Source organism: Neolamprologus multifasciatus, chromosome 19, assembly GCF_963576455.1.
Source record: "Neolamprologus multifasciatus chromosome 19, fNeoMul1.2, whole genome shotgun sequence".
In the NCBI taxonomy this organism is placed as follows: Eukaryota; Metazoa; Chordata; class Actinopteri; order Cichliformes; family Cichlidae; genus Neolamprologus; species Neolamprologus multifasciatus.
The window spans coordinates 24,231,273-24,254,403 of NC_140457.1; positions in this window are offsets into that span (position 1 = coordinate 24,231,273).

Genomic DNA, 23,131 nt, shown 5'->3' on the forward strand with positions numbered 1-23,131 from the left:
CTAACAATCAACATATTGACTTAATGAGATAAATGTCAATTACATGAACTGCATAAGACTGTAAGGAAATGACACTGATGAGTGGATAATGTGTTAGCCATGGGACTGACTGGTGACGGGTCACTTCTCTCCCTCTGGGAGCTGGGATAGGCTGCTATAGGGCGGGAGGCGGGGTACAGCCTGAACAGGGCTTTATTTTGTGCTTCCATGAAGAGGTTTTGGATAAATTTAGACTTGTTGGAAACTTAACTACCTTAAGGAGTTGCCTTCGCCACTGTCCTTTGCTGTCGACTCAGCTGCTCTCCGTGTGGAAAAGGGAGGTGCTTTATACACAGAGTGTAGGACATGGCCAAACTGAGAGCAGAGGAAAGGACCATAAAACAGCCGGCCGTGGCTACGTCATGTTCAGTCTCCAGAATGACTGGCAGAGCTGATCCCGTGTCCGTCCCATCACCACCAACTGTCCGCCCGTCCCCGAGCCGGGTTCTGCTGGAGGTTTCTTCCTGTTAAAAGGAAGTTTTTTCTTCCCACTGTGGCCAAGTGCTGGCTCGAAGGGGTTCATCTGACAGTTGGCACTTTCTCTCTTTACTTTACAACATAAACCGCCACGAGGTGACTACTGTTGTAATTTGGCTCTATATAAATAAAACTCAGTGGAATTGAATCTTAATGCGATTTCTTCAGTAATTAAGTTTTTAAACAGATATTGTTCGTTTGAAAACGGGCATGTTCCTCAGTTTAAATAACAGATCATATCTGAGAAACCTTAAAACATTAGGAACCTTCATATTTCAGAGCTGGCAAGTTCATTTCCAAAACGAAATGAATAAGATGAGATCTCATGAAAGTTTAATAACCCACAAGGAGAAAATCAGGTTAAGAACCCCCCCCTAAAAGGACTTCCTGATATACCTCACAGTGTACCATCATTTGTTTTAATTTTGTGCGACTCGGCTGTAACCTTCTTTAAAACAATGAAGCCGCATAAACGAGGATCACTGACTGAAGCTTGTCTTTTAATATTTCCTCACCTTTAATTATCCTCGGTTAAATGTCGCTCTGTAAAAGTTAGTGGTTAATGACCTTGTTTTAAAAATAACAAAGAAGAAAAATATCCAGAGATTCAATTTTCTACGCCCAGTTAATTTGGAGTGCATCTAAATGAGTCCTATTAACAGATTATTATACGGCGTGAAAATGTCACAAGTAAGCCCTGAGCCGTCTCGGGGAATTACCATCCTGTCGATACTCACCAGCATCTGAAGCTCAGTTGAAACAGAAGGGCGCCGCGGGCCTTTTGGAGCAGAAACATTTGACAAAACTATTAAATTACACTCTATGTGACCCTCCACCAGTGTCCCCTTTCAGGTCGACTTTTCTCCTAAGACGCTCTGGAAAATAATTTCATGCTTTATGATGCTATGTAATTGTGCTGTCAGGTCAGCTTTCTAAGGCCCCCCTCTCGGTTTTCCACCCACTCCCTCTTGCCTGCTTGTTCTCTCCCCAAGGGCCGACTGTACCTACACAGCTTTTCAGTATTTGCCAGCTCCCCCCTCTGCACTTAAAAGTTTTACTGAAACTTAATCTTCCTCCGACACCAAACTTTTGCTCTAACCTTTACGCCGCAGCTGAGTGAGGGAGGTAGGAGGAGTAAGAATAAAGCGTGCTGTTTTTGCAGTGTCTGCGACCTTTTTCACCTTTTCCGCAGCGAGCGAGCGAATGGGAAAAGGATTCCTTCTGCCAGTGAAAACTGTCCCTTGTGTGAGCTGATTAAACAGAATTATTTATTTATTTGTTGTAATTCTCGTGAGCAAAATTCTCTGTAAGCGTGACTTGAGGAAAAACTCGGGATTTAAAAAAACAGAGAAGCTCGTCTTTCCTTCCCTAAACTTCCTCTCTGCTCTTCCCGTTTCCGTCAGTACAAAGAGAGAAGCACAAGCAATTTTTTTTTCCTTAGGTGCTTTTTCCGGTGTCTCACTTTCCTTTCTCACTACTCTCTCATCTTAACCTTCACCTTAATCTCACACTCTCTTCGTCTAAACAACTTCCATCCCTTTTCCTTCTTCTCCTTTTCCCAGCACCTCTCCTTCTTTCTGTCTGACCTACTTCTCTTCTTTCCTTCTTTTCTCTCCTGTTTCCTGTATTCCTATCTTATCTGATCTCTCTCCTCAAAGGATGACTCTTGGGTTTTTTTTCTAAACTTGGTGTATTTCCTAATAATGTGTCTTGCAGATTTCTTTACACTCTCCTCCTCTGTTGTAGAAATTTAAGAAAATGAGGTTGTTGATATCTTTCTCTGACTTTCCAAAAAAGTTTCATTTTCCCAAATCGTTTTAAATGTTTGTGGTGTTTACATTTGCCTAACAAGGGAAAAAATGTGTGGCTCTACGTGCTGTGGTGGCCCCATGTTTATGTTTTTGCAAAGCTGAATGGAAGATGTGCCTTTGAAACTCCGCCAAGCAGTTTGTACGTCATTCTGTCTCTAAACACGACAGCCAAAAGGTTTGAATGAATTCTGATCACATTTTTTAGGAGTATAGATTGGGGTCATGTCAACAATCCATTATTCAGCCATTATTATGTCTATCAAGGACTTCAATTCAATGATTTATTGATTAAAAATTAACAACAAAAAAAAACCCTTATAACTTAGAAACTATGATTCTTAGTGTGCGCTGTATTGTCAACATATAGAAAGTACCATATTAAAGATCATGTCACATTTGACCTTTGACCTCTTCTTCAAAGTAAATAAATCTGAAGGTCAAAATATCAAAGTTCTGACATTTTTTAAACATATTTATTACATTTAAATGAATTTTCCTACACAGTGACATAAATGCTAATACTCAAACTCAAAGTCATGTCAAGTATATTAAAATGGGTTTCAACAGGGCAAACAACAAAAACCTGCACTTTGCACTTTTTTAACTACAAACTTCTTAAAGTACATTTAAAAAGACCAAAAACAGCAAAATGAATATATACAAAACACAACATGATTCCCTTAAAATAAAAAACCTGCCTTAGTGGAAGTTTGCACGCTTGGAGCGCTCCTTGTTTTACTTGTTCCCTTCAAACTGCTATGTTAAATATTAAACACATTTAAAGGGAAATGCTCTGAGCTAAAATGAACTTGACTTGACCTTGAAGGCCACGCACACACCAGCAAACGCTCATAACGTGTGAGCAAACCCAAACATGCTGGCAAGCCAGGAATATGCTGTCTGGAGGCAGTCATATCAGCTCTCCATTTTCTTTCTTACGCCCCCTGACACTGTGTCCTCAGGACTGCACATCTTGTATTCATAACAATGGAATATTAAAGGGGGGGGGGGCTGTATGAGGTAGAAACAGCTCATTAGCTCGTTCTGCAACGGGACAGTAAGTTCACACAGTTTATTCATAAGACAAATATCTTCCATCTACTACTGTCTCATAAAAGCCTTCTAACCATTCGTCTTTTGTGGAGCAGTTTATGTCCCTGACAGAGGTGGTTAAATAAAAGTTGATGGTGCAATAGAGCGAGTGCACTGGGATAGCTCTTTTAGTCTGGGACGCTGTGTTCCCACAGTGGTCGGCCTTCACAAGTGAATCCACAGATGGCAGCGATTGCAGTCGGTCCTTTGAGCCACAGACCTGTGACACGCAGGGCTGACCAGCTCTCTAATATCACTCCCTCCTCTATTCCCTGTCCTATCATCCCTCTATAATTTGCTTTCCTATTTAGTATTCAGTGCTTTCCTTCTTTCCATTATTTCAACCGACATTGGTCCTGCTTTTTAAAGAAATATTCCTCCTTTATTTACCAAACCCCTAATGTTTTCTCTCTTAACCATCCCTCCATTTGTAATTTCTCTAATGCCCCCGCTCTACTTTATTCTCTATCCACTTTCTTCACCTCTCCTTCCCCCTCCACCTTATTTTCTCTCCAGTCTTTTTAAAAGCCCATCATCATTTCTTTCTCATTTTTCTCCACCGCATTTCATCCCCCCGTCGGTAACTCTTCTTTTTAATGCCCCATCCCTCACTCGCTTTTACCCCTCTCCTTCATTGCTTTCTTCATCTCATACTATGCCCCCTCCTTTTTATTTGTTCCTGTCTTCTCCCTCTGACAGCTGCAGTTTAGCCACCGAGCTAACTTCTCCCTGGAGGCTGTGTGTGTGTGTGTTTGTGTCTGACTGTGTGTTGGTGTTTGACTCAAAGGCACCTTTACTAGGTGAGCCAGCCTCCCAGACAAATAATATTCTGCTGCACTTGTGGGGACCCATGATTTACATAATGCATTCCCTCATCACAACAAACCTAACCCCATCTGCAACTTTTATATCGACATATCCACGCCCGCCTCGTTAAATCAAGTGGTAATTTTGACTTAGTTTTACTCTTTTGACTAAAATTGTTAGTTTTAGTCAAAATAGTTAAACTAGAATAATTTAAGCATCTAAGATTCTGTTGACTGCAGTATAACACTTCTCTCACTTTATAAGCTGCCTTGGTAGGTTAAAAGCATTGGCATCGGTGTTGGTATTGGTAATACTGGCCCTGCATGTACTTGGCAATCTACAGTATCACACAGCAGTACCGGTGAAAGTTGCTCCACACGGTTTACAAAGCGTCTTATTTTCTTTTTCAATTCAATTCAATTCAATTTTATTTATATAGCGCCAAATCACAACAAAAGTCGCCTCAAGGCGCTTCATAGATACAGAGAAAAACCCAACAATCATATGACCCCCTATGAGCAAGCACTTTGGCGACAGTGGGAAGGAAAAACTCCCTTTTAACAGGAAGAAACCTCCGGCAGAACCAGGCTCAGGGAGGGGCGGCCATCTGCTGTGACCGGTTGGGGTGAGAGAAGGAAGACAGGATAAAGACATGCTGTGAAAGAGAGACAGAGGTTAATAACAGATATGATTCAATGCAGAGAGGTCTGTTAATACATAGTGAGTGAGAAAGGTGACTGGAAAGGAAAAACTCAATGCATCATGGGAATCCCCCTGCAGCCTATGTCTATTGCAGCATAACTAAGGGAGGATTCAGGGTCACCTGGTCCAGCCCTAACTATATGCTTTAGCAAAAAGGAAAGTTTTAGGCCTAATCTTAAAAGTAGAGATAGTGTCTGTCTCCTGAATCCAAACTGGAAGCTGGTTCCACAGAAGAGGGGCCTGAAAACTGAAGGCTCTCCCTCCCATTCTACTTTTAAATACTCTAGGAACAACAAGTAGGCCTGCAGAGCGAGAGCGAAGTGCTCTAATAGGGTGATATGGTACTACAAGGTCATTAAGATAAGATGGGGCCTGATTATTTAAGACCTTGTATGTGAGGAGCAGGATTTTGAATTCAATTCTTTGACATCAAATGTGAGAAGTTTCCATACGAACAGACTCAAGGTGTCACTTCTGATTGGATGAGTTCCAAACTCGTCCCGCCTCTTTACACAGCTTAATTGGTTCTGAGCTGATCTCTAAACTATTGGTTTTCACTAAGTTTTCACTGGTTGAAAGTAAAGTATATTGAAGACTGTTCTCAGTTTTACCAAAATGATTATCTTTAATTTCTAGGACTGCTTAAAAAATATTCTGGGTTTTAAACTATCACGCTTCAGAAAATGTGCTCACCCCCTCATCTCTGATGGTACGTTGCCCTCAGTTTTCCAAACCTTTCTAAAACTATATACTCACTTTGCAAGCAAATGTTTACTCCCCTGAAGATAACTTTAAATTGCAATAATGTTCTCGCTTTGTTTCTAAAAGTGTTCATACTGTCAAGGACAAAAAACTGAAGCTGGTCCTCACAAAGACAGAAGCACGGGAACGGACAAACTCTCTTTCCTTTTTCCAGGCCTGGACCAGTCTGCCTTGTTTCTCGCCAGAGCCATTTTCCTAATAATCCCACCCTTCCTTCCCTCAAAAAATCCCCCCCCCCCCCCCTCTTCACTGCACTGCGTTTTCCTGCATCAGCATATCAAACTCACCCCCTGCACCCGCTCTGCATCCCTCCTATAACATCACAACCTTCCTCCGGATTGTCTTCCTCACCCCAATTATTTCCCGGGACCTTAGCTTAGAGCTTTCACTTCCCTGCTTTCTCTTGTAGCCGGGCTCTTCGCTAACCTTCCTCATTCTGCAGCAGGCGACGTCTATTGTGTGGTAAATACATAGACATATTCACGTTACCCTCTGTGGCTGTTTTCTCTGCCATCATCTGGATGAATGCTCCTGACAGGTAGCTTAAGGGGGGCAGGGAGATGTTCCTAGTGCAGTGGTCCAGAGGGAGCTGAAGGACAAATCCTTCTCTGGTTTAACTTGATTCAAAGTAGAGCCGTTCTTATCATTTCCCATCTCTCTTTTCTTTTAATGTTTTTGACTGTGTGACAACATAAATGCATTGCCCCAGAAGGCATTCACACCAAAACAAGCAGGAGCTCCAGCACAGACTGCTGAGGCATCGATGGTAAAGATATAAGATTATTATGGCGGGGATGGATGGTGGAGAGGCACAGTGGTCTGTAGGTTTACAGTATGCGGGCAGGCTAAAGCCGCTTAAATAATGTGCCTTATACGAAATGGCCAGGGTATTAACTGAGCCATCAGGTATGTAAGCTGATACCGACATCAGCTCATCTGCTGAGACTAAGTTGGTGAGTGGCTTAGAAATCTAAAGTCAAAGCAGTTTTTCCTGTGTACTGTAAACTGTCAGTTTAGACAGAAAATAAAAGCTGTTTCAGGACGACAAGAAGGCCAATTAGAGATAGTTCTTATCAAACAGAGCGCTTCGCTCTAAATCAGAGTTGGCTCCTTATTTTTGTGACTGAAATTTTGAAAATGACAGTCTCCTCCAGTCTTCTGACAATAAAGACTGGAGATGCACTACAGCCCAGATGTGCCTGTCGCTGCTGGAAGAGGATGAGTCTGCAAAGTTAAAGTCTGCTGTTTTTTCCAGCCATTTCAGACACTATTGAGAAACTCTAGCAAATGTCCTAAACTTGCTTTAACCCTTTAAAACCGGTCGGAGCGGGCACGCTCTGTTTTGCATAACTATTTTTAAATCCAGTTAGCTCTGCAACCACGTGAGCTAGCGCAATAATTTTTTTTGCATATGAAACCAGAGGAGTTGTACTTACATCTTATGCCATCAGCTTGTCCTCGGTCACAGTTTCCTTCCACACATAGCTTTGCAAAAACTGCATAAAAAGCACTTGCAGCAACAAAAACATAATATTCCAGAAACACGCTTTGCAGATCCGATCAGCTGTTTGTAACACTTCCTACATTGGATTAGACATCAGCGCGAACTATCGCATGTCCGCCATGACCTGCCCGAAACCGGAAGTGACGTCATTTTCGCGGAAATGTAGTTTTTTACCGTCCGGGCCTCAGTGAGCCTATACTGGTGTTTTTAAAAGTTATGTTTGACTTTATGACTTTCTGTGTCGTTTCTGGGATGCTTAGAACTCATATTGCACTGCTGGAAATAGTTTATTTTGATGCATATGCTGCTTTTTTGCAAATTTGCATTATAATATTTATTTTCGTTTTTCCTGCAGTGTATAAAAATTTCGTGTATTTCAAAAATAAAACTATGAAGACACTCAAAATAAATTTCCTGTGGTGGGAAACTATTTTGTGCAACTTTTTTGTATTTACAGTTTTGAGGGATAAGCCTCTTAAATTTCTCTAACTAGAAATATATGTTAAAAAAACAAAACGATTTTCAATTTTTTTGTAGTTTATTGCACTTTTTTGCAATTTATGTAATTACTATGCACTTAATTCATGCATATTATTAAAATCTAGGCTGTAATGGTTGTATTGATGTATAGCAACTTGAAATGCTCCCAAAAATGGCACTACAGCATGTAAAAATATAATATCAGCTCTGGCGGACTTGGTTCTATGGTAAGTCTTAAAGGGTTAATAATAAGCCACTTAGGCAGTCGGTCTGAGTGCGAACAGACTTCACCCACAGCGGGATTTGCAAAAAAAAAAAAAAAAAAGGATGCACAATGTGGAAGTGGCTATGGCTACCGTTTGAGAAATATAGCCGGGGAAAATGGCGCCATGTGACACTGAAATAACCCTCCTCGGCTCACTGCTGAGTGCTACAGAGAGAGAGTGCTGAACCAATTCAGTCTGAACAGCATAGAAAATGAAGAAATTAGTCTTGGCTGTGGAGCCGTCCAGCCTCTTGGCTCCACAGCTGAGCTGAATTCGCCGCAACAGAGCACCGAGCTCCTGTCGTCCCCCGGTTCCCAAACATAAATCCTTGACGTTTTTTGGATCAACGTTCGACTCAGTAAACACGTGGAGGAGGAGCAGGAGGCTCCAAATTGTTTCTCTACGGCCACAGATGAGTCTGGTGCTCTGCTGGGAGCTCAGTTTTGATGTACGGTCCCATCTCTGTAATTGAATTCATTAAGGAATAACCAAACCCCCATCTGTTCAGACAACTCCCACGACAGCCATCACACACACACACCGAGACACCCAATATACAAACACACATAGAGCTGAGCTGTTGCACTAAATATACATTGATTTGGTGGGTCTAGACATCAAGTTAAACTTTTACATCTGATCCTGTTTTTCTGTGCGTCCATGGAGCACAGATCAATCAATCGGTGTATCAGTTACAGATACTCCTGATGTCAACTCTTATTGTGTGTAGAGAAGAGATGTCCACAGAGTCAATTTCTTCCATTTCAACTTCTCCACTACCATGGGAAGACCAAAGAGACCAAGCTCCATGCAAGAGCGTACCTCACGAGGTGAGGATGATCGCAAGAAAGGTGGTGGATCATCCCAAAACTACATGGGAGGAGCTTATTAATGATCTTCAGGCAGTTGGGACCACAGTCTCCACACTGATAGCGCATCTGCAGGCCCATATTAAGTTTGCCGGTGAACATCTACATGATTCGGAGAAGGCTTGGGAGAAAGTGTTGCTGTCAGATGAAGCCAAAATCCCACTCGTTGCAATCAATTTGACCTGCTGTGTTTGGAGAAAGAGAAACCCCAACACTAGAGCCAAGCTTTTGGGCTGTTATTCGGCTAAGGGTACAGGACAACGTCAACGCTTTGAGGGGCCAGGGACGCTAAAATCTACAAGAAGCTCCATCCCTCAGTCAGAACAGTCAGGATGGGGTAATACAGGAGTGGCTAAATAAGAAGCAGTGGCATCAGCCCTATGGAGCCAAGAAACCTGAAGGATTCAGAGAGTTTCTGTAAAGAGGAGAGGACTAAATCCCTGCTGAGATGTTTGCAAACCTGAAGACCGAGAAACATTTACTGCTGTGATCGCCAACAAGGACTTAGTCATGTTTTGCTTGGGAAGCAAATACTAACTCACTACTTACTCAGAACTCACTCAGTGACATTCAATAATTTATAACTTGCATGCATTTATTACTTCCAGGCTGGACTACTGCAATTCATTATTATCAGGATGTCCAAAAAACTCACTGAAAAGCCTTCAGCTAATCCAAAATGCTGCAGCAAGAGTACTGACAGGGACTAGAAAGAGAGAGCAGATTTCTCCTGTTTTGGCTTCCCTTCATTGGCTTCCTGTTAAATCCAGAATTGAATTCAAAATCCTGCTCCTCACATACAAGGTCTTAAATAATCAGGCCCCATCTTATCTTAATGACCTTGTAATACCATATCACCCTATTAGAGCACTTCACTCTCGCTCTGCAGGCCTACTTGTTGTTCCTAGAGTATTTAAAAGTCGAATGGGAGGCAGAGCCTTCAGTTTTCAGGCCCCTCTTCTGTGGAACCAGCTTCCAGTTTGGATTCGGGAGACAGACACTATCTCTACTTTTAAGATTAGGCCTAAAACTTTCCTTTTTGCTAAAGCATATAGTTAGGGCTGGACCAGGTGACCCTGAATCCTCCCTTAGTTATGCTGCAATAGATGTAGGCTGCCGGGGGATTCCCATGATGCATTGAGTTTTTCCTTTCCAGTCACCTTTCTCACTCACTATGTGTTAACAGACCTCTCTGTGTTGAATCATATCTGTTATTAATCTCTGTCTCTCTTCCACAGCATGTCTTCTGTCCTGTCTTCCTTCTCTCACCCCAACCGGTCGCAGCAGATGGCCCCGCCCCTCCCTGAGCCTGGTTCTGCCGGAGGTTTCTTCCTGTTAAAAGGGAGTTTTTCCTTCCCACTGTCGCCAAAGTGCTTGCTCATAGGGGGTCATATGATTGTTGGGTTTTTCTCTGTATCATGAAGCGCCTTGAGGCGACTTTTGTTGTGATTTGGCGCTATATAAATAAAATTGAATTGAATTGAATTGAATAACTTCTGTGGTATGTGTTAATAATCTCTGGCTCTCTACCTCAGCTTGTCTTTTTCCCGCCTCCCTCCCCGCACCCCCAAACAATCTTGGCAGATGGCTTTCCCTCCTTGAGCCTGGTTCTGTTGGAGGTTTCTTCCTGCTAAAAGGGAGTTTTTCCTTCCCAATGTCACCAAGTGCTTCCTTATAGGGGGTTGTCTGATTGTTGGGGTTTTCTCTTTATTATTGTAGGGTCTTTACTTTTTAATAATACAGAGAATACAGCACCTTGAAGTCACTTTTGTTGTGATTTGATGCTATATCAGTGAAACTGAATTCAGTTGTTTTGGTTGATATTCTGTCCTCCATTAAAATGAAACTACCATAAAAATGAGAGACTGTTCATTTCTCTGTAAGTGCACAAACTTATAAATTCAGCAAAGATCAAATAATTATTTCTCCCACTGTAGTTCTGAATCGAGTGGGATAGAGAACTTAGAGAGAAATGTATAAATGTGTCTTTGCAGTGCACAGAAACAGAAATTCTCTGGACACGGTTAACTGTGTGTGTGATGAGTGTAAAAGCACTTGGGATGATTCAGTAATAGAAAGATGTCGCATATAAAGAGCAGCAGGACATCAAAACATATGACAGGCAGCAGATTTACAGTGAAACCCTGCTGGGAAACACAGAGCAGTATGATGTAAGCCTCCTGCTGGGTTCATTTATAGCTGCTGCGAATGTGTGTGTGTGGTTAGACTCTGTAGCAGTGTGCCTGCATCTGCCTGAGCGTGTGTACCCTCTTTTGTGGTGTCTCATAAGAGGTTTAGGTGGCTCGTGTGCAAGTGTGTGCGCGTGCACCCTCTGTTGTTTTGTTTCATTGCAGCCCTGTAATTACCTTCAGTCAGATCTGCTTCTGTAACACAGGTGGGAGACACAGAATTTAATTACAGGGTAGGAGCCATGCTACAGCCCACCTGCGTGCGTGTCTCTTTGCACCTGTGTGTGCCTTTGCTCTTTTTGCATATACATATTGGTGTGTAGATGAGTTGTGTGCAACTGTACACGCTTTTCTTGCACAAATTGCATGCAAAAGTTATACATCTTCTTTCTGCTGTGATTTCTGTGTAACCCGTGTGTGTGTGTGTGTGTGTGTGTGAGTGAGGCAATGATGGGGGAGAGTGAGCGAGTCTGAATAAAACTGAAAGAGACAGAAAAAGACAAAGGGAGAGAGAGCGAGCAGGTTGACCACCTGGCGCCTGATCAGCGGCAACATGATGGAGATTAAAAAGACCACGAGAGGGATTTTTGTTCTTCTCTCCTTCTCTTCAGATCTGTGTGATCGGCCCACATCTTTGTTCTTCTGCTCCAACACACGTCTTCAGCTGTGAGCGTCAGTCATCAGTGAGCTCAAAGGGCTAAAGGTGTGCTTCATCATCCTTGTTGCTAAGCAACTCAAAGTTTGACAACATCTTGGAAGCTGTCTAATTAGCTGTGGATGGCTGCTCTCCGCAAATACAGGTGGAACAAGTCTGCATTTTGTGGTTGTTCTGTTGAGCAAACATCTCAACGTCAAGCGAGCACACCAGCTTTCAGGTGTTCAAAAGCTGACTGGTGATGTGCTGCCAAGTTGTGATGACACGATGTAATCTAGCGTTTGGTTCAGCTGTTTGGGCACAGGTGTTGCATTGTTGACTGTGTGCTATGAGCAAGCCCTCGGGTACTGCAAGGGAATAAGGCAAACCGCCTCGGCTTGTACATGCACAAGTCTGTTAAAAAAATATTATAATTAATGCACTGGCGGACAAAAAAAAGTCACTGTAGTGTCAAGGTGCAGTAATACTGGAGCCACAAAAGTCCTCTACCTTTGAAGGCTCACACACAAAGGTCACAAGTACAAGAGTGGAGTCATGTTAACAATTCATTAAAATTTGGCTTACACCCACCAAAGTGTTCAAGGTCAACTAATGATTTATTGGTGGAAAATAGGACAAAAAGCCTATATAAATTAAAAACTATAATTCTTAGCAGTGTGCTGTGTATTGTCAGTAATAGAAAGTACCCTATAAAGATTCAAAATATCATGTCACAAGTCACCCCTGACCTCTCCTTGAAGGTCAATAGATTGTCATTAGCCGTTTCCGGGTCCAAAATCTGCCTCAGGTTGCAAAGTCAAACAAACACTGCGGCATCACTGAGAGTTAAAAACTGTCTAACTGTCTAAATTCTTTTTCTTCTTTAATAAAATGATCAGTGTGGCTGCTCTACCAGGTAAAACAATTAAGTTTAACATCCAGGCATCTATGAAAACACACTTTATAAAATTTAGAAGTTAGCAGGAAGTTAGCAGGAAGTTAGCTCGCTAGTTTCCATCTAAACCCAATATTCCATGTTCTGAATGAGGGATTTATGATCATATTAAAACGTACAGCTCTGCTATCACTTCTGGCATAAATGAAGACAGAAAACTAAACAGCAGTGACGTTTGTAGGGTTACTGAAGTTGGGCTAGCTGGTATATAATGATGTGCTACGTGGCGGCTAGCTACACAGCTATGTTAGCATAATATAAACAGATTAGCACAGTGAAGCTGGAGGATGAACGCTAACCTTTTTTCCACTTGATAAAAGTTAACGTGAGGGTTCCTGATGGTTAGGGGCAAATGCAATCGCAATTTATATAAGAATATAAGAATAGTAGGCTTCATACGTCATCACTTAAAGACCAGATAATGCTATACAGAGCTAATTAAAGCTATGTTTCTTAATGCCATGTATAGAGAACATATAGGAATGATTTACGGGGATTTTTAATATGACATTATTCTCTTATGACTTTGTTAGTGACACCTAAAATACAGCTATGACACATGATTTCTTTCAACTTATAGCTTGCATTTGAATTTTTTTCATTTGCATATGTAGATTTCTCAGTTGAATTACATGTATTATGCATTGTCTGTCTGCAAACAGACTATAAAACTAATTGAAGTCACCCAGCTTAAGCTACAAAACTCTGTGATCTGTCTGTGTCACAGTGTGCTTTGTTAAATTAGCTTTGTTTCAATTTGTATGCCGTTCATTTTCAGAGGACATTGTGCATGCACTACTGGGCCAGGACCAGTAAATATGTGCTGCACTGTACGGCAATAACCATTAGCAAGTACACAAATTACTGCAAAAAGACACAATTTCTATTAGAAAAGGTTACTAAACCACTAAACTGCTTTTATAAAATGTTTTCTATTTGTCAGAGATTCAACATGTCATTTACATTTATCATCCGTAACTAATGATGCTCTATAAATCTATTTTTGGAAGAAATTCCTAACATTTTTATGAGGGTACTTTGTTTTACTTGTCAAAGCCCTCTGTGTCTGCCAAACTCATCACGAGCCTGCTGCACTATTGCCAACCTCATGGCCTGTTAATGCTGCCAGTTCACCATGGGCCATTATTTTTCTACTGGTCAGTGGCGTCTCCAGTTCAGAGAGGACTCAGCAGTATTTGCACGGCTACAAACAGCACAACACACAGGTGCTAAATGCTAAAATGAGATTTCTATACTTTACAGACCAAGGACGAAGCCATTTTTTTCCTTGCCTGAGGTTTATCAGCTGTGTGAGGATTTGAACCAGTAAAGCTCACTGCAGTAGAAAAAGACAACTTGCTGTATGTATGTATGTGTGTGTATATATATATATAAATGATTATATGGAAATGTATCAATATATAAACAAATAACCGGTTTCACTGTAGTTGTTGTTGAAAACAAATTGGCAGGTTAATGAGTTTACAAGCATTTGTGGGCAGTGCAGAAAAGGGCTGGTGATGCAGCCACTCCACAAATACACAGCGCAATGTAGAAGAGCCATCTCTATAGGCAAAGACTCAGCTGTACACCTGCATTTAAAGGAGAAGGAAACTCTTTCGAGGATGCCAGTGTTTACATTTTGGACTGAGAAGCTCGATGGTTAAAGGAGGTCATCAACATCCACTGTGAATGACCATCATTGGACAGACGTTGTAGCTAATGACACCAGCTATCAGCTTACAATGCAGTTCTGAGATCCCTTCTTAGGTGGTTCAACCCAGATTGTCTTGGGTGACCTCAGTGGCCTCACGCACATGGTTTTACACCTTAGCTCATGTCAAATATCTTTATCCTCCAGGATGCCAATTCTGGTACTCTATGCTAAATCCCAACCCACGATGGTTGGAAGTGAGCAGACGAGGACTGATTGTCTGGTCAGAGATGTTTACACCAGTTGCTTGTGCAGCCTTCATCCTATTCCTCTTTCCTCAAGGGAAATGATAAATGGACTGGTTCTTATATAGAGTGTTTCTACACTACCTGAGCGCTCAAAGTGTTTTGTACAACCTGCTTCATTCACATAAGTGCTTTCGATCGCCCAAGAATATTTGACATACAGACTGGAGCAGCCGGGGATTGAACCACCAACCTGATTAGAAAATGACCTGCTCTACCTCCTGAGCTACAGCAGCTACAGGTCCCGCTGATGGGTTAAGGGCCTTCAATAGCTGTGTCCAGCTTTCCTAGAGTAACTGCCTCTGTCCTGGAATCTCCTCCGTGCTCATGAGACTGCTGGGAGACAACAAATCTTCTGCAAATGGCACAAATTGATGTGCCATCGTGGAGCATTTGAACTACCTGTGCAACCTCTGTAGAGTCCAGATATCTCCTTATGCTACCAGTAGTAACACTGACCCTAACCAAATGCAAAACTAGTGAAAACAGCAGGAAAGAGGAGAGGGTAATGTCATTAAAACCAAAGCAACTGAAACCAGTTAACAACCCTGCTCTGCTATTTAACTGACCAGATCAGGGGTAGGGCTCTCCAGGCCTCGAGTGCCGGTGTCCTGGAGGTTTTAGATGTGTCCACCCTAAAGGACTCCTCAGCATTTCTTGAAGTTCTCCAGAGGCCTGGTAATGAACTAATCATGTGATTCAGGTGTGTTAACCCAGGGTGCGATCTAAAACCTGCAGGACACCGGCACTCGAGGGCTGGAGTTGCCTACCCCTGGACCAGATCATATCCAATGAGTTCAGCTGAGCTAAGTCTTTGCTCTGATTGGAAGTGTTCCTATATAAAAGTCCAGTGTACCTGCTGGACTTATATCCAATCCATTCTCTGCAGTTTATTTAATTGTAGGTCATAGTAGATGGATGTTCATTAAAGAACTGCTGGCTCTGATGGCCTGTCTCTCTCACTCCATCCATCCTCTCCACTCCCCTGCTTCTCCACCCTCCTGCTGCCCCATTCTCTCCTCGATCACTTGTGGTTGATGCTCACAGTAGTGCCCTTGAGAACAAAGGTTAGAAAACCTCAGCAGTGTAAAGCTGCATGTGTCTGCAGTTACTCTGATTATCCATATGCACTGTGTTATTTTCTTTGATCAACGTCTTTTTGCCAGCTCATGTATTTTCATGAGTTTACAAGCAGTCATATAAATATGGATTTTGTTTGTTTTAGTTTTATTTTTCACCACTAATAAAATAAAAATTCCATGAATTCTATTCTGTGTGTTTATTAGAGGTAGGCAGACTGATCGAAATATTAATAGTATCGATATCAGAACTAATATTGGTATTGGATCGATACTTTGTTACTGTCCTCTAAGTTCAGTATGTAGCATACGGAGCCCCGCAGGGGACATGGGAGAAAAAAAAATTAAGGCGGACTTTTGCGAGATCTCGCAAAACAAACTCTCGCAAAAGTTGAATTCCAACATTGGCGGCAGCTACTTAGTTGTAATATTACTCTTTCTGGGTCACAAAATACACTTTTAAGATATTTTGAGGCGTGAATGTAGTTGTGTAAACGTCAGATACCTGCTCGGTTTACAAGACATCACATATTTGCAAAAGTGCTCCGACGTTTTCGGAGATCTGACACCCACTAGCTCGAAGCTAACGGGAGGTCGAGACCTACTACAGCCGGGAGGAACACCGCTTTCCCGGCACATCGTCCCTCGACCTCCCGGTTGGCTTCGAGCTGGCGGCCTCCGAAGAATGCGGCTAAAACTTTTGCGAGATCTCACAAAAGTCCGTCTTAATTTTTTTTTCTCCCATGTCCCCTGCGGGGCTCCGTAGTAGCACACTGAATTAAATTGAGTTAAATAAAATATATGTCTGGTTAGGTTCTCTTTATACTGCTACAATCTCAGCAACTTGTTTCTATATTTCTAAAGCATGCAGATACAACACAGTCACTTAATACTGGCAACATAACTTTTTCTGCTAGGATATAATGAATGTAATATTCACAACCCTAGAGCCTTTGTTCTAATCTTTGATGCAGTGGGTCGTCATGTTTATGCTCTTTAGTCAATTTAATTCAAGTGGACGAGTCACGTGATCACGGTCCTCACAGAAAGCTGCATCAACATGTTTCAAAAGGCACAACTTTACTCTGAAGGCAAACAGTCTCCTGCTCAACAGTTGAAAGTATATCTGACTATAAAGTATAAAGGACAAATGGAAAAATAGGACCAGCAGATGAAATGTCAGACTGGTCCAATGTCAAGCGTACTCAGCTGTCGTGATCATAAAAAACAGAAAAAGCTAGGACAGAAAACGATCATTGAGTTTGGTACTTTTGAACACAGACACGCACATGAACAAAGCACAAAAATAAACCTGTTTGTGTACAAAACCAAACCCAAGTCATCAACCATGCGTATTTGTTCTCTCTGCTGACACAGTCTGACACACAAACAGACACACTCATGGACAAAAGCATATGTCAGCTGTCTGGCCTGTTAGCCTGACATGATAAAGTAGAAAGAAGTGAGAGTCTCCTTCTGTCTCAGCTTCCTGTTTCTGTCTGTCGTTACTCCCCTGCTCCCTTTATCCTCTGCAGCTGTACATCCAGCTCCATTAGCTGCCTGTATGAGTCCCTCTCAGCAGATAAATCATTCATCCCCTGGCGGCCGGTTGCTCTGCAGCTCGGTGACAAACAAGAGCTGCTGCAGACTCCCCTGTTTTGCGTGGGGAATGATGTGTTATGAGCTGCGTCCACATGACCTTGTTTTGACACTGCGGAGAATAGCTGGCTGTTTGGGCTCTGCAGCGAGCCTCATCACTCCACCCTCCAGTTTCTGCATGGATTGTTTTCCAGACAATGACCACAGAGGTTCACACATGCTGCCGAGCAGGATGCTGCGCCGCTGTGTCATCAGTTAACGATCTCGCGTTCCCTACCTGAGTGCCCGGAGCAATCTTCTATCAGGGACATTGTGTTAAGAGGAAGGGACTGGGCAAGGGGGCATTAGAGACCCGCCCAAGGGCCAGAACACTGTTTTAGGGCTCAGGAAAATCAGATTGTTTACAACACAACAGTGAAACTGTTTATTGGGAGCTGAGGTGATAATTCATCTCTGCTGACAGCATGATGATATAAGATATCCACAGAATTGTGGTTTGGCCAAAGATCAGCCTTTGTCCAGCCAGAGTTGACTGCAGTGAGCCTCTAACTTACTTTTAGGACAGGATGTGACTGGCTTGTGACACTGTGTGAGTCTCCACAGAAATCTGTTGGGAAGACTGTCAAGTTTGTGTTTAATGAATAAATATATCATGTGATCACTGCTTGTTAAATGCTGACACAGCTTGACATCTTTTAGTCTGCCCTTTTTATATAAACCCTCACAGACTTCACTAGCAGGTTTCCACCGAGTGCTCCAAACCATCAACGTGTCTTTTAGACCCCATTCCTACAAAACTGCTCAAAGAAGTCCTGCCATTAATTAATTCTTCGATCTTAAATATGATCAACCTATCTCTAATAATCGGCTATGTACCACAGGCCTTCAAGGTGGCTGCAGTTAAACCTTTACTCAAAAAGCCATCTCTAGACCCAGCAGTCTTAGCTAATTATAGGCCAATCTCCAACCTTCCTTTCATATCAAAAATCCTTGAAAGAGTAGTTGTCAAACAGCTAACAGATCATCTGCAGAGGAATGGTTTATTTGAAGAGTTTCAGTCAGGTTTCAGAGTTCATCACAGCACAGAAACAGCTTTATTGAAGGTTACAAATGATCTTCTTATGGCCTCTGACAGTGGACTCATCTCTGTGCTTGTCCTTCTTGACCTTAGTGCAGCATTCGATACTGTTGACCATAATATTCTATTAGAGCGATTAGAACATGCTGTAGGTATTACAGGTATTGCACTGCAGTGGTTTGTATCATATCTATCTAATAGACTCCAATTTGTGCATGTAAATGGAGAGTCCTCTTCACACACTGAGGTTAATTATGGAGTTCCACAGGGTTCAGTGCTAGGACCAATTCTGTTTACATTATACATGCTTCCCCTAGGCAGCATCATTAGAAGACATAGCATACATTTTCACTGCTATGCAGATGACACCCAGCTCTATCTGTCCATGAAGCCAGATAACACACACCAATTAGTTAAACTGCAGGAATGTCTTAAAGACATAAAGACTTGGATGGCCACTAACTTTCTGCTTCTTAACTCAGATAAAACTGAGGTCATTGTACTCGGCGCTGAAAAGCTTAGAAATATGGTATCTAACCAGATTCTTACTCTGGATGGCATTACCTTGGCCTCCAGTAACACTGTGAGGAACCTTGGAGTCATTTTTGACCAGGATATGTCCTTCAACGCACATATTAAACAAATATGTAAGACTGCGTTCTTCCATTTGCGCAACATCTCTAAAATTAGAAATATCCTGTCTCAGAGTGACGCTGAAAAACTAGTTCATGCATTTATTACTTCCAGGCTAGACTACTGCAATTCATTATTATCAGGATGTCCAAAAAACTCACTGAAAAGCCTTCAGTTAATCCAAAATGCTGCAGCAAGAGTACTGACAGGGACTAGAAAGAGAGAGCATATTTCTCCTGTTTTGGCTTCCCTTCATTGGCTTCCTGTTAAATCCAGAATTGAATTCAAAATCCTGCTCCTCACATACAAGGTCTTAAATAATCAGGCCCCATCTTATCTTAATGACCTTGTAGTACCATATCACCCTATTAGAGCACTTCACTCCCGCTCTGCAGGCCTACTTGTTGTTCCTAGAGTATTTAAAAAGTAGAATGGGAGGGAGAGCCTTCAGTTTTCAGGCCCCTCTTCTGTGGAACCAGCTTCCAGTTTGGATTCAGGAGACAGACACTATCTCTACTTTTAAGATTAGGCTTAAAACCTTCCTTTTTGCTAAAGCATATAGTTGGGCTGGACCAGGTGACCCTGAATCCTCCCTTAGTTATGCTGCAATAGATGTAGGCTGCCGGGGGATTCCCATGATGCATTGAGTTTTTCCTTTCCAGTCACCTTTCTCACTCACTATGTATTAACAGACCTCTCTGTATTGAATCGTATCTGTTATTAATCTCTGTCTCTCTTCCACAGCATGTCTTTATCCTGTCTTCCTTCTCTCACCCCAACCGGTCGCAGCAGATGGCCCCGCCCCTCCCTGAGCCTGGTTCTGCCGGAGGTTTCTTCCTGTTAAAAGGGAGTTTTTCCTTCCCACTGTCGCCAAAGTGCTTGCTCATAGGGGGTCATATGATTGTTGGGCTTTTCTCTGTATCTATGAAGCGCCTTGAGGCGACATTTGTTGTGATTTGGCGCTATATAAATAAAATTGAATTGAAATTGAATTGAATTGCTTTCTGTGACAGCGCCTTTAATCCAGAGAATTTAGTCTTACGGGAATTCGCTGTTGTTCAATATTCATGCCCGAGATCAAATCGAGATATTTGCTCAGGGCCAATCCTGTCTCACATTCAGACCCTGAAGCCCAGCTCCTTGCCGTCAGCGACGAGACTCCCCGCTGCTGGAGCCCGTTGATCCTGTCAGCCTGTAGAAGATCTGCCATGGGGCTCATAGGTAGAGATGACACCCGACATATGGGAGAGATAAAGCCTGAGGGCCAGATAGTGTCTGCTTGGCAGTTCTGACTGGTCCGTTAGTGGAGCTGAATGACTTTATTATTGTAGTGGCACTGCAATAACCCTGCTTCCTTTTGAGAATAGTGATGTTTATGCATTAAGCTTTAATTTAACTAACTAATCAAAATCTTTACAGTGTCGGTTTTCTTGATTTTTTTTAAGAATGATTTCTTACTTACATTTTTACTTATTATTTACATTTACATCTTTCTCCTGTGGGGCAGGGATAGCTCAGTAGCCCCATGATCAGCAGGTCGGGGGTTCGAGTCCACTGAACAGCTACCAAGAGGGACCCCTGAGCAAGGTACACACAGCTCCCTGGGTGCTAGATTGGTGGCCCACTGCTTCACTGAGTGAATGGGTTAAATGCAAAGAGGAATTTCCCCATGGGGATAAATAAAGTATACATTATCCTCGTCTCCAGCACCAGTAGATGCAAGTTTTTAGCAAACAAGCTGCAAAAATCTACCTCACACCATCTATTCTGGACCAAAGTGAAGAGGAAAAATGGTGCGTTTGGTGTATAAATAATCAGGATTTATTTGTTTTTTATTTATGAAAACTTTGCCTTTGTTAAGACCCCCCCCCCCCCCACACTCACACACACACAAATATATATAAAAAACTTCAGATAATTGTTGTTTCTCTGTTGGTTCCTTTAAGTATTTTTTCTGTTTAATTGTGCAATAAAGAAAACAACATAAACGTCTAAGCTAGCCCTGGGCTACAGAAGGTTGGAGTCGAACAATAAAAACATCATCTTTCGCCTGATAAATGGCTCAAAGTTGGCACTGATTTGATTGCATAAACACAGACCACTGGCATGTACAATAACAAATCATCTGCAGACAGAATAAGTTAACAAACCGAATCACACGCGGTGCCACAACTCGCAATGAAATCCCACCCGCTCCTCCTGCTGGTGCCCATCAGGCCTTCGCTGTGGGGCTTTTCCTGCTCACCTCCTGAGCCATTACTTATTTTATCCCCCTCGTCTTTTAAAGCGGGTTTCACCCCGTCTCTCTCTCCCTCGCTCTCAATGTGGACTGATTTACGCAGCACTCAAGGCTTGTTGGGTTTCTGTGTTTCACTTTTTGTAGGAAGGATGGTTTAATAAACTGCCACCCTGCAGGGTTCAGCAGACGAGGACTTGGCATTCGCTCCTCTGATGCTAAAACTGCTGTGATGATCCTGCATGTGAGAGGAGGAAGGATGAGGAGTGTGTCTGAGGAGTTAATGAGGACAAGGAGAGGCTTTAGAGTAGAGAGAGAGAGCAAGGGTGGGAGACTGGCAGCTCTGAGCAAAAGAGCTGGTGGTCTAACAGAGGGTGTTTATAGCCAGTGATATGTCGATGATAAAAATGAATGTGACTTGCAATATTTACAAATTGTGCAAATTCAATTAAAGAGATAATCCATTCTCAGACTATTTGACTGTAGAAGACTGAAACGAAATGAACACAAATAAGAAAATAATACCATAGACAAAAACTTTGTTCTTAAAACTAGAAACTTCTGCCACACAAACAAGTACTTTTCCCTCTAAATTCATACAAACTGAAGCATTGTGCTAACTCAATCTTAATGCTGCTGCCAGAAATCTAGACATTTCCAATGAACAAGGACAGTTATGAACACAGTTCTGCTTCAGTGTGCTTACAGCCAAAAAATAAGATGTTAGACTTTCATTTCTGTCCTCAGTAACAATCAGCAGCCATGCTATGATAACCTAATAGTATGAATTATTATATATCATAATATGCTATGAGCTTTGTGACGTTCTACTAAATGTTTGCTTTGTGTTTTAGCGTTCTGAAATCACAATCCATCCGAGACAAGACAATACTTTCTCAGCTTTCCTTGATGACCTCATTGTGTCTTCCTTACTCCCCTCTTTTTACTCTGGATGTGTTTGTACACCGCTACATTTTCATTAGTTATTATTAATATCTATTATCAATCTCTCTGTCCCCTCTCCCTCCCTCCAGTCACCCCCAACTGGTTACAGCAGATGGCTCTGCTGGAGGCTTCTTCCTATTAAAAGGGAGTTTTTCCTTCCCGCTTCTGCCAAGTGGCTGCTTATAGGTGTCATCTTATTTCTGTCACATACATACATACATGCGTGTACGTCAAGCTCATAAACTGATAGCAGGGCAATCTAAGATTCCATTGGTACTGTTCACACCTGCTTCTTTGCTACCACGAGCCAATCCTGCTTCAATCGCAATGCACTCACAACATGTAGATAAGCTATATTGGGGGCTATTTATTAATGCATTAATGCAGTTAATCATTTTTCTGTCCTCCTTTCTCTCTCTCAAAAAAAATCTAAACTCCATCAAATCATTTAAGAGTAAATACAGTCTGCTTTTGCTCTGATTGGCGCACCAGCAACTTGATTTGCGTGATCACGGGTCACATTCATAGACTTCATTCAGCGGTGCCACTCGTCCTAATGAGCACCCTAGACTCCCAGCTGTCTCTGTTTGGGTTTACATTATTTACTCAGTAATTAGTCATGAAGCTCAAGCTTTAGATGGAATATGATGCACAAAGCACACACACACACACACGCACACACACACACACACACACACACACACACACACACACACACACACTGTCTAAAGAGAAAACTTTGTTTATTTAAGAATTTACTGTCCAGCCTTATTTAGTAAAATGAATGTCTGGGAAAATAAAGCTGTGACAGGACACACTGCACTTGTTGACATTGTTTTATATAATGTGGTGAGCTCATCTCCATTAATCATAAGCTGTGGCAGAAGTGTATCTAGAAGTGTATCGATGGAGAGCACTTATTTGTTATAAATACATTAAATTGTTTTTAAAGGCAAAAAAGAAAGGCTACAATTTTAATATTTTTATGAAAAAACTTCCACCAAATAGTTGCACT